The following is an 11,491-nucleotide window of genomic DNA, read 5'->3' as shown; positions in this document are numbered from 1 at the left end:
TTGGGACTTTAAGGGCAAGAGTATACAAAGTAAAGTATCATAGAATAAAAATTGAACAGTTTATTTTCAAAAAAGTTTTACAAGGTAATAGACAAGTTTGTCGTGGATGGGTTTAAGATCCATCGGTGAGAGAAGTGAAGAAGTTAGAAAGGTAGGTGACAAGGTGAAAAATGGTGACTTTTGAGGAATGCATGTATTTCAAGCTTGGAACTTTGTCCAGAGGAAAATGTCCAGGAGATTATCCTACGCATTTCGGCTGTATAGGTATTAGCCTTTTTCAAGGATAAGTCACCATGTCTAGAAACAACAATGAATTGTAAGTTTTTTGGACATATGCAGAATTTAAAGTAGAATTATGCAATGTGCTTTATGTTACATATATCTTTCTTTTGTCTGGTCCATGTGTGAAAGGTTTTTCCCCAGGTTTCTAAGTCGCATCAGGAACTAAGGCTGCTTCTATAAATTACGCGTAATTGAGATAAATTACTTGAAAAATGCTATTTTTTAGGAAAAGGAAATAATTGTAGATAAAAAATTATGTTTACTTACAGGCTAAATCATATAGATTAGCTGTACTGGTAGAATCCAAAAAAGGAGTTCCTCAAGATGAGAAAGCTTGTAGCTATAAAATATGTAAGGATTTTATGTGTGAATGATTGAAAAAGAAGATGAGATGAACAAAGAAAATAATTATAAAAATAAAGTAGAAATGAAGACCATAATTTCATGGTGGGTATTGTATCTTTGAGCAAGGGTGAAAAGCTTGCTATTTGTGGCAAAAAAGCAAACCTGAGAGCAGTCTCCCCCTCCCTTCCCACCCTCCCCTGATATCTTTGAGAGCAGAACCTAGAGAAAAAAATCTCTTTCTCTGTAAATACAATCTTTCAGCCATAAGACCTGAACCAAAAATATGCCCATCCCGAGGAAGTACACCATCTATGCCCAACATTGACTGTTCTCCTCATTCCCCCTACCAGTCAACCTACCCAGGCACAATCTGTGCCACCTCCAACCTTGTTTTTATTTCAACTGCTGTTAATACAATACAAGATATCCTGAAATGTATCCATAATAATTAAGTTTTTGATTTGTTCAAAATTATATATGACTATCTTTATCTATATCTACAATTATTTCCTTTTCCTAAAAAATAGCATTTTTCAAGTAATTTATCTCAATTACACGTCATTTATAGAAGCAGCCTTAGTTCCTGATGCGACTTAGAAACCTGGGGAAAACCTTTCACACATGGACCAGACAAAGGAAAGATGTATGTAACATAAAGCACATTGAATAATTCTACTTTAAATTCTGCATATGTCCAAAAAACTTACAATTCATTGTTGTTTCTAGACATGGTGACTTATCCTTGAAAAAGGCTAATACCTATACAGCCGAAACACGTAGGATAATCTCCTGGACATTTTCCTCTGAACAAAGTTCCAAGCCTGAAATACACGCATGGAACAACAGAGACAAATGTTCCTCAAAAGTCACCATTTTTCACCTTGTCACCTACCTTTCTAACCTCTTCACTTCTCTCACCGATAGACCTTAAACCCATCCACGACAAACTTGTCTATTACCTTGTAAAACTTTTTTGAAAATAAACTGTTCAATTTTTATTCTATGATACTTTGTTTACTCTTGCCCTTAAAGTCCCAACAACCTTGGTTTGAGGCACCAAACCCAAAACACAACGATTTCACAGGGACGGTGGCAAAACCTTACTATAGGGCATCCTACTCAAAACCCCTTTTCCAGAGAACGATCATTGGACTTCCCCCAAATAAATAGCCTCTCCCAGCATGCTCCAGTTGCAGTTAAATTGGCCAGGAGACCTATACATATTCATAACCTATTTGACTGTATTTATCACTCTAATGTCAAAGGCGACAGTGTCACCTACTGACAGAAGGGAGAACTACAGCCAAACCCGCATTAGGAGGAAATCCAATTTACCACAGTAAATATAATCAGCCAGGCTAGCTATCGCCCAGCAAACTAAATTTACCAGCAACCCTGCTTATGACAAGGGTGCTACATACACAGTAACAAAAGCACTGAAAGTGCTAGCGGTCATGAAAGCATACAAAGACCATACACACACACACACACACACATATATATATATATATATATATATATATATATATATATTAGAGAGAGGCGACCCCGGTTCACTGTGTGTGTTAGCCATCTACGCCTGGTTTTGGTTAAGACAGGCCTGCTGATTTCAAACTTGTGGGCTGGGTTCATATTATTCCCAGGGTTAGAACTCAGAGCTCCCAGTTGGAGACAGCTGCACCTGGGCAGACACGAGGTCTGGCCCAGGAATCAGGAGGACACCAACCGACAGACACAAGGTCTGTGTATGGGAGTCAGGAGGGCCCACCTTCCCTGAGAGAGAGAGGCTGCAGTTGGCAGCCAGAGCTTACAGGTCTGCAGGAGGCAGATGTGTTACGCAACAGCGCAGTGGGGTGCTGATCCCAAGGAAGCTTCAAGGGAGCTTGACCAAAGGACACTTGTGAGGGTCTGAGGAGCAGACCTAAGGCCTAGGCATGAGGCCTGAAGCAGCCATATGGCATGGCGAGCACGCGCCGCCGAAGGCGCGCTCCCGCCCCCGCTTGTTCACTGCTATCCCCGCACGAGTGACCGGCGGCTCCGATGCCCGCCGACCTCTCGCGATCTCCCGCTGGAGAGGGAGAAAGGCAGGCGGCTAATGTAAACAAAGCCGCCTGTCATTTTCCCTGTTGTAACTGCAGAGATCATACGATCCTGCTATGTAGGATCGTACGTCTCTGTGGTTACATCAAAAGCCACGCCCCTTGACAGTTAGAAGCACGCCCCTATCATCCAATAACGGGCCGTGATGGTTTAAAGTGGGGCTCCTGTATACAGTGACGCGTGCAGGGGAATCCTTGTGTTCCCCAATGAATTGTGCGGGAACGGTACTGAACCATCTGTATTTAAACTGCTTATGTTTCACCGCTAAATTGTGAGTAACTTTTCAACTTTATATAAAATACTTATCATACAATACTTCACTATTGTAAGCCTTTTCCTCCCTATTCATGATCCGGACCTCCTAATGTATATATGACTGCTACATGCCATGAGGGTTAATGGGACCCTGGAGACGGTGCATACTCCCTACTGAGGCTATTGTGATCACCTACCTTTGATATTCAACGCTTGTCACCCCTGTAGGAGTACCTTTATCTGGTGAGTGCGCAATTCGTTGGGGGAACACAAGGATTCACCTGCATGCGTCACCGTATACAGGAGCCCCACTTTAAACCATCACGGCCTGTTATTGGAGGATTGTCATCTTATTCGGATTATGAACTTTTTGATTCCACACGGACTCACCTGCTTAGTCACTTTTTCCCTATACAGGGCACTCATCCATTTATAAAGTGTCATTGGTTTTTACCTGCTTACCATATCGATACTGTTGTTTACTTCACTTTACTATTATTATTTTTTTCTTACTTTGTCCAATATTCCCTTTCTTACGCACTTATTGCTCTGTGCACTTTTTAATCACAGATCACCTTATGTGATTTATTCTCAGCACTGGCACTTCTTCTTTTTGCCTTCTTTGGGGACTCTTTCAACCCCTGCTCCTTTTTTACAAAGGAGCACTATCACTTTTATTTAGTGCACTTAGCCACTTTTATTTGCCATTGCACTTATCACTGTTGCACCTTACTTTATTATCAATTATGGAACATCTGTTGCACTTTATTTAATATATTCAACATATTTGTATAGGATTTTATTATGCATTGATTGTACATTTTTTTGTATTTATTTATTGCCTTTAGCACTTTACTATTTGCATATTTTGCTTATTGCCACCAGCACCTTATTATTTATATTCACCACCCTCATTGCGGTTTTGCACACATGCACGTGTTTACATCTATTTAGTGGCAGCGCCAAGTACCTTCCCCCCTTTTTTCCAATTTCCACTATTAGTATATTACCCCTTTTTAGAGGTATATACTTCTATTGAAGGTAGGCTGCAGCCATCTTGCCCACTTTCCATTAGCGCGGATTTTACACATTTTCAAAGAGTTGTGTGTTGTCTCACCCTTAAGGAGACAGTACACCCAAAAACTTTTTTTTTCTAAGGAACTATGTTTTCCTGACTGCAGGGAGAATGTGGTCTCCCATAGCAACCGAGGAAAGTCTGTTAGCAAAAAGGAGGAGCTACACTGAAGATGTTTGTGCAAAAGTGTCTGCTGTTACCACTGGCAACAGTAAACCTGTTTGGCCTGCAGCGGATGTTGGAGAGTCCAAGAAAGCTGCAATGTCACCCTATATCCATGTGGGGGCTTCTGCAAAGTTGAATGTTTTGCCCGTAGCAACAAAGTCAAGGTCAATCATGAGACCTATGGGGGATGGTGGAGTGATCCTGATGAGACTTCTGAGTGGTGGGCTCAAGAGGCACTGTTACAGCCAGTGGGAGAATGCTGAAGAAGTTCTGTGGGAAGAGTGTGGTTTCCCATGGCAACAAAGCCTGAAGTGTCATATGGATGGTGGAGTTCCAGTGGAGAGAACTATAATATCAGAGAGTCTGTGATGCTTAGGAGGGTATCTGTTGTTTCACCCTATGACCGCATGGGTAAATACACAGAGAAAAGGGCCGCAGAGGAATGGTTCCTGCAGCGACGCATGCAAAGTGCAAAACACACCGCCTGGAATGGTAAGACTGTTCCTGTTTCTTGTGTGAAAGAGACTTATTATTTGTCTTATGCCAGTGAAGTGGTGGCAAGTCCGGTGGGGAGATCCGCTGCCAAGAGAGACTTGCTGCTGTTTAGCAGGAAGACCAGGGATGAAAATGAATATGTGCTGTTTACTGAGAGTAAAAATGCCGAAACTAAAATGTGTGAAAATGCTCATGATGATGGGTTAATGCAGTCTGTCAATGAAAATGGAAAGGTTGATGTCTTGAATGGTGGAATCATTTAACCACTTTACCGCTGAGTACCGTAGTACTACTGCGGCAAAGTGGCTCGTTATCGTCTGACGACGTAGACCTACGTCGTCAGACACTCCCCTTCTGGGCAGCGCTTGCGCGCCCCAGGAGGCTCGCTCCCGCTGTATTCAGTCACAGCGGGAGTTGGGCCAGGGGAGGAGCAGCAGCGATCACCGCTGCTCTTCCCCGATCGTCGGGGATCTAGTGTGGAGATCCGCCCGCCTGTGTAAACACAAGCGGGCGGATCTCCCAAGTGACAGGCAGTGACAGATCGGAGTGTTCAGCATAGCTGGACATCCGATCTGTCCCTGGCTCACTCAGTCACCTCCCCCCACACACGTCAGTAAGCACCAGGCATACATTAACCCCTCCCTCTCCAATAAAATTAACCCCTTCACTGCCAGTGTCATTTTTTTACAGTAACAGTGCATATATATAGCACTGATTACTGCAGTAATGTCACTGGTACCCCCAAAAGTGTCAAAAATGTCAGTCAAGGGTCTGATCTGTCCGCCGCAATGTCGCAGTCCCGCAAAAAAAATTTGCAGATCGCCGCCATTACGCGTTAAAAAAAACACCAAAAATGACAGAAATCTTTCCCTTTGTTAGTAAACGCAATAACTTTTGCGCAAACCAATCAAAATACGCTTATTGTGAATTTTTTTACCAAACATAGGTAGCAGAAAACAAATTGGCCAAAAATTTAAAAAAATTTTGATTTTTACATTTTTTTGGGGGGAATTTCATATAAAAAAATGTGAAAAATATTGTTGTTTTTTCAAAATTTACGCTCTTTTTTTGTTTATAGCGCAAAAAGTAAAAATCGCACAGGTGATCAAATACCACCAAAAGAAAGCTCTGTTTGTGGGAAAAAAAGGACGTAAATTTCGTTTGGGTACGGTGTCGCACGACAGCGCAATTGTCAGTTAAAGTCGCACAGCGCCAAATCGCAAAAAGTGGCCCAGACGTAAGACAGCAAAATGCTCTGGTGGTAAAGTGGTTAATGCAATGTTTTGTGTTGATGTGGAAAGTTGTCTCTCAGTGTGCTGGATTGCTTCATACAGAGGTTGTGTATGAGAGGCACTCTGGAGCACTGTTGGACAGGTCAGAGGTATTGAAAATACCAGAGCTAACAGAAATGGTTAAAGAGACTTGTGTGGAAAAATGTTTCTTGGTAGAACAGTTGGTGATGGAGAGTTGGACAATAGGGAGCGATATGAAACTGTGGGAAGGTCCCATAGAGAGTAACTGCTTGCCTTTATGTGGTCCCTCCACAGACACTGTCCTAACATGCAGTGCTACAATTGTTCTCAATGTTTTTGACAATGTTGATGATGTGTATATTTGTGGAGAATTCGTGGCCAAGGGTAACCCCACAGGTATTGAGACATGTGTAATAGAAGTATGCCCCCTACAGTCCTGGGAGAGTAGGTCTGGGGAAGGTGAAAATAAATCTAGGAACCCAGGGCCAAAAGGTAGATGGGATGATAGAGAGATCAGTGGGCTCCAAAGGTCAGGAGGAAGTGCTCGTGGAAGCATACCTGGAAAAAGAGGTGGGTGGAGTGCCCCTTTAGGAAGAAGGTCAGACAGGTTTTGACCCCTGGGGGTGGTATTAGGCACAAAGGTGCCAGTGTGAAAGGTGATGTGTTTCTTCCTCCGGTGCGAAACAAGGGGGGGGGGATATGTAGAGAGGCGACCCCGGGTCACTGTGTGTGTTAGCCATCTAAGCCTGGTTTTGGTTAAGACAGGCCTGCTGATTGCACATTGCACATTTGTGGGCTGGGTTCATATTAATCACAGGGTTAGCATTCAGAGCTCCCAGTTGGAGACAGCTGCACCCGGGCAGACATGAGGTCTGGCCCAGGAATCAGGAGGACACCAACCGACAACACGAGGTCTGTGTATGGGAGTCAGGAGGGCCCACCTTCCCTGAGAGAGAGAGGCCGCAGTTGGCAGCCAGAGTTTACAGGTCTGCAGGAGGCAGATGCGTTCCGCAACAGCGCAGTGGGGTGCTGATCCCAAGGAAGCTTCAAGGGAGCTTGACCAAAGGACACTTGTGAAGGTCTGAGGAGCAGACCTAAGGCCTAGGCGTGAGGCCTGAAGCAGCCATATGGCATCTGAGTAAGCCAGGAGGCTGAATTTAACAAATATACAGTAATGGTGGAACCCCTGCGAGGGAAAATTGCTGTTTTGTGAACTTTCTTTATGCCTTTAAATAAAAGTGGGTTGCCGTGCCCTTAAAAATGCAGTCTGGACTGGCACTACTTCTTCAAATCACATGCACCACTTGAGTCGAAAAAACATTCAGCCCCAAAACATTACAATATACAGTAAAACCTTGGATTGCGAGCATAATTCGTTCCGGAAACATGCTTGTAATCCAAAGCACTCTTATATCAAAGCAAATTTCCCCATAAGAAATCATGGAAACTCAGATGATTCGTTCCACAACCATTTATTCATAAGTCCTTCAGTTTATAGTCCATATAAAAAGATTATAGTATTGCGAGAGGTTATATAACCATAAAATGTCCATCCACAAATAGCCGCTTCCACAAGGGGATTAGAAGCAAAGTCCAGCAGGAGCTACAGAGTATGAAAGAGAAGAGAGGCGCCTCTAAGTGTAGCAGTATGGGGACATTTAATGGAGGTACAACATTTAGCAACTCACATGGTTGATGAATAAAACAGGCACATCTTAGTATGCAGGCATCCGGGGTAAAGCTGTCCACATAGACTATCTTCCGCCTCGCCGGCTGCTAGTCTGTAATCCTTACCGGGAAGACCACCCTGCAGTAAAGCGATCTGAAAGCAAGGGGCAGTATGGAAGGGATGACGTAGATGGCGGTGCGGAGGATGGTCTATGTGGACAGCTTTAGCCTGGATGCCTGCATCCTTAGATGTGCCTGTTCCAATCATCAACCATCTGAGTTGCTAAAGTTTGTACCTTCATTAAATTTAACCATATTGCTACACTTAGAGGTGACTCTCTTCTCTTTTCTACTCAGCTGTGACTTGAGGCTACTTGTATATCAAGACATCGCTTGTAAACCAAGTCAAAATTTATTTGAAAATTTTGCTTGTCTTGCAAAGCGCTCTTAAACCAAGTTACTCTCAAACCAAGGTTTTACTGTATATACATATATTAAATATATATATATATATATATATATATATATATATATATATATAAGGCTGCGATTTTTGAATGTATGCTAATAGCTATAATCACCTTTGATATTGTTCTACACACTTTTCTTGCCCCTAAACGCCCCTGCGTGTTAAGCTATATGTCCATGCACCCATGAGCATTGAGAGGCAGGGATGTTTAGAGGCAGAAAAACCCCACAGCCAGTGCTTGCAGGAGCAGCGGCGTTTGGCAGGAAATAAACGTTGACACACCTAAACGCGTGTAAGCGCTATGTGCATTTAGCATTGAAATGTTAATTCATTTCCGTGGCTAGAATAAATTATTATTTGGGCCAATGAAATGATTTAACTCCCAAGCCCCTAACGCACCTGAATGCATTACATGCATTTACAAGCATCAAGCATTTTTTTCTGTCAAAACACTGCTGCCACGAGGAAAGGAGTCTAGGAGAGTTAGCAAAACATCCAGTGTGCATGAGACCTTTAAATAAAGCCTAGTACACAATGTCAGGCTGAATGTCAGGTGGCATTTGTTGGTTCAATAGAAACCACACTTGTATAAAGTACTCGAAACCCATACTTGAGTAAAAGTACAAGTGCTCGATCAAAAAGTGACTTGAGTAGAAGTGGAAGTGCTCGATCAAAAAGTGACTTGAGTAGAAGTACTAAAGTATTCAACATTTTTTGTACTTAAGTATTGCAAGTAGTTTTTTTTTTAATTTTGTTACACAAGTACTGAAAGTAAAATTACCAGTAGTTTTAAAAAAAATGTGCTACTCAAGTACTGAAAGTAAAAGTACAAGTACTGTGTTATGTAGTTATTAAAGAAAGAAGTCAAAAGTTTGAACATCATATTGTTTTTTATTATTTCAAATGATTAACCCAAAGGACAATCACAATTCCTTTGGCTGTAACTTTTTGTAAACATAAAACATAAAGTATGTCCCTCCCTTTCCCCTTTAAAGCATCCCTCCTTCTCTTCCCTGCATGTTTTTCTTTTTCTCCACAGCCTTTTGGTGCGCAAAATCATATACAAACCAATGTGATATACAACAATATATTCCAATAATTAAATAAAGGAAGAGTGTATGAAATCAAAGTCAATAAAAAGTCCATATATATAATGGCATAATACCATATATATGTGAAAAAAACAAGATGAATATATTTTCAAATGTGCAGGAATCAAACAGGTGCTATTCCAAATAATAGGTGCAGACTCCCACCACCTTGTGGATTTCCCCATTCCCTGGCGGATGAAGGTAAGTGCAAAATAATATCCAAATAGACTCTTCCAGTGAAACAAAACTGCAAAACCTGTGCTCTCAACTTCCAGTGAAAAAAGCAAAATCAGCCTCTTACCAGAAAAAAGTTCTATGTTTGCTTGTGACTCTCCTTGGTTGGGGGAGGTTCTCTTTCCCCTTAACAGCAGATATGTAGACCATTTTATTTATACATACAGTAGCATTTATTTTCTTATGCGCTGATTTACACATGACGTTATACACATTTTTTTGAACTTCATGAAACCTGCCATCTACTGTTCTGGCAGTGGTAATTTTTATAATTGTAACGAGTAACTATGCAGCAAAAAAAAAAAAAATATCGGAGTAGAAGTATTGAAATCATCGAAAAAATGTAGTGAAGTAAAAGTGGAAGTAGGAGAAAAAAATTCTACTCCAGGAAAGTACAGATACCGCCTTTCGGTACTTAAGTACAGTAGTGAAGTAGTTCTACTTTGTTACTATACATCTCTGATAGAAACCGGCCGACATTTGGCCCATGTGTACAGCTGTCGGGCTGTCTTCTGTTGAAGGGGCATAACTTACCAACTTGCTGACCAGTCCCTGTACATTTACGTCGGCAAAGTGGCTCTCCCAGGCAGAATCAGGCAGGAGCTAGGGGGTGAGTGCACGGCGTCGGTGGTGCACTCCCACCCCTGATCATCAGCGGGGAAGCCAGTGCGGGTGCCAGACGGCTCCGATTGCCGCCTGACACCGGCGATCTCTCCCCTCTAACAGAGAAGGACGGACGGCTGATGTAAACACAGCCGTCCGTTTTTCTCCCTTAGATGATCACAGAGGCTATGTGATCCTGCTATATAGGATCACATGTCTCTGTCTTCATCTCACAAATCCAACCCCCCCCCCCCCCACAGTTAGAATCACTCCCTTAGGCTTACATTTAACCCCTTGATCACCAATAGTAATAACCCCTTCCCTGCCAGTGTCATTATTACAGTAACAGTGCATATTTTTAGCACTGTAGTAATGTCAATATTATTAAAGGGAAAAGGGAGGAAAACATGGGGGGGAAAAAGGGAAGGGAAGAAGGGAAGGGGGGAGGGAAGGGAAAAATGAAGGACAAAGGAAAGGTATTTGAGGATTGGTGGGTTTTTGAGTGAGACTCCTGCCTTGGGTCTCCATCCCTATGTCTACTTTTACATGTAGAGCACATAGTGCTCAAAAAATGTTTGGGACTTTGTATGAGATGTGGCTGGTACCCCCAAAGGTGTCAAAAATGTCAGTCAGGGGTCCGATCTGTCTGCCGCAATGTCGCAGTCCTGCAAAAAATTGCAGATCGCCGCCATTACTAGTAAAAAAAAAAAAAATGACATAAATATTTCCCGTAGTTAGTTGTGCAAACCAATCAAAATACACTTATTGTGATTTTTTTTTACCAAAAATATGTAGCAGAAAACAAATTGGCCTAAAATTTTTCATTTTTTTTTTTGGGAATGTTATTTATCAGACTGTGAAAAATATTGTTTTTTTTTTTTTGTTTTTTTTTTGCAAAATTGTCGCTCATTTTTTGTTTATAGCGCAAAAAATTAAAATCGCACAGGTGATCAAATATCACCAAAAGAAAGCTCTATTTCTGGGGAAAAAAGGAAGTACATTTTTTTTAGGTACAGCGTTGCACGACTGCGGAATTGTCCGTTAAAGTCACGCAGTGCCGAAACTCAAAATAAGGCCTGGTCATTAACCACTTGCCGATCGCTGCAAGTACATATACTGCGGCGGTCAGCCCCGTGCAGGCAAAGTGACGTATGGGTACGTCACTCGCCTGCGAGCCAATAGAGGGGGAGAGCGCGCCGCCGGAGGCGTGCTCCCGCCCCCGCTTGTTCACTGTGATCCCCGCGCGTGTGACCGGTGGACTCGATGTCCGGCTGCCACTCGCGATCGTCCGGTACAGAGGGAGAAAGGCAGGCGGCTAATGTAAACAAAGCCGCCTGTCATTCTCCCTTGTGTAAGTGCAGAGATCATACGGTCCTGCTATGTAGGATTGTATATCTCTGTAGTTACACAAACAGCCACATCCCATAACAGTTAGAAGCATGCCCCTAGGGACACA

The sequence above is a fragment of the Pelophylax lessonae genome (assembly GCF_965119305.1).
Source record: "Pelophylax lessonae genome assembly, chromosome: 3".
Classification (NCBI taxonomy): domain Eukaryota; kingdom Metazoa; phylum Chordata; class Amphibia; order Anura; family Ranidae; genus Pelophylax; species Pelophylax lessonae.
The sequence above is the reverse complement of the archived record's forward strand: the minus strand, read 5'-3'. Positions refer to the sequence as shown.